The 1,721-nt window shown below is 37.6% G+C and overlaps 1 non-coding gene across 1 annotated transcript; it reads right to left on the bottom strand.

Moving 5' to 3' along the window:
- Nucleotides 1-1,413: 1,413 nt before the first annotated feature.
- On the bottom strand, nt 1,414-1,520 carry LOC143405421 (U6 spliceosomal RNA). The gene has a single exon (XR_013092118.1). It is a non-coding gene; the product is annotated as a U6 spliceosomal RNA (small nuclear RNA).
- Nucleotides 1,521-1,721: the final 201 nt, after the last annotated feature.

The following is a 1,721-nucleotide window of genomic DNA, read 5'->3' as shown; positions in this document are numbered from 1 at the left end:
AGGGGAAAAAGGCCCCCCCATACAAGGGAGTGGTGCACCAGCCCAGGCAGCATGAGAACAGGAGCGAGAACCACACGTGAGCAGAGGATCCCCAGAGCCTGAGTGGCCCAAGAGAAAGAAAACTCGGGGCTGAATTTGTCTTCACATCCACATCCAGGTGTGAGCTTTTACTGGTTTCTTTTGAAGAAGACACAGAAATTAGTCATCAAAACACACCATATGTGTATGTGTGTGTGCACAGATATATAAATATACATATGTGTATATATGTATATACACACATATATACACACATTTGTATAAATTTGATATATATAGACACATATATAATTTCATTGAGGTAATAAATTACATGCAATAAAATGAAACAATTTGAGACTTTACACATGTATATGCCTGTGTTGCCACCACACCAATCAATATATAGAACACTTCCATCTCCCCCCAAAATATCCTTATACTCCTTCCAAATCAAGTCTCACCGCCCAATTTTTCCTCTCCGGCAACTATTGATGTTATTTGTGTCATTACAGATTAGTTTCTTTCATCCTACAACATTACACGTGTGAATTCACAGAGTAGGTTTGTGTGTGTCTTATTTCTCCAAGTTAGAACATGTTACATGTAAAATAGTAGTTCTCATTTTCATTGCTGTGTAGTATTCCACAGTGTGGATGTAATTTTCCTATTTTCCCATTTGTTGATGGACATTCAGATTGTGGCCAGTTTTATACTATCTTCAATAAAACTGCCATGGATATTTACGTACAAGTCCTTCTGTAACCATATAGTTTTCTTGGGTAAATACCTAGGCATTACTGGATCATAAAATGAGTATAATATTTAATTTGTAAGTAACTGTGTTAACTGTTTTCTAAAGTGGTCACACAATTTTATACCTTCCATTAGTAATGTATGAGAGTTATAGTTGCTTCCAACACTCACTAACAATTGCTATTGTCAGTCTTTTTTTTTTTTTTTTCCTCATTAAACTTTTGTTTTAATGGGTCTCAAAATTCTGTGACAGATTTTTGGTCAAGTTGTTTCCATTAAAAAGAGCTTCTTTTAAAAAACTAATAACTTAAAACTGCGACACACCAAAAACAAAGTGTCCACAAAACATTTCCCTTTCCTTCTGAAGGTTTTGCGATGCACTGTTACCATTAACCAGTCTTTTACTATTAAACTTAAGTGGCCGATGGAGACAAACAGTTCTGAGACCGTTCTTCCACCACTGATTAAGACTGGGGTGGCAGGTGTTAGGGGTAATAGTCATTTAACCCTCTGAGCTTTCTGGGAGGACTTGGTGACCTTGCCAGCTCCAGCAGCCTTCTTGACCACTGCTTTGATGACACCCACAGCAGTTGTCTGTCTCATATCATGAACAGCAAAAAAAAAGAGAAAGAAAGAAAGAAAGAAAAAGGAATGTTCATGAATTTGCAGGTCATCCTCGGACAGGGGCCATGCTAATCTTCTCCGTATTGTTCCAGTTTTAGCGTATGTGCTGACGAACTGAGCCCTTTTTAAAATCCCAGCCATTGTAGTGGCTGTGAGTGGAACTTCAGTGGGGTTTTAATTTCCATTTCCTTGGTGACTCATGCTGTTGAGCTTGGTTTTGTATGTTCATTGGCCATATGTATATTTTTGTCTGGGATATGTCTGATCAAATATTTTGCCCATTTTAAAACTGATTTGTTTGTCTTCTTACTGAGTCATAAGTG

Source organism: Callospermophilus lateralis, chromosome 7, assembly GCF_048772815.1.
Source record: "Callospermophilus lateralis isolate mCalLat2 chromosome 7, mCalLat2.hap1, whole genome shotgun sequence".
Taxonomy (NCBI): Eukaryota; Metazoa; Chordata; class Mammalia; order Rodentia; family Sciuridae; genus Callospermophilus; species Callospermophilus lateralis.
This window is presented reverse-complemented; position numbering and strand designations above follow the sequence as displayed.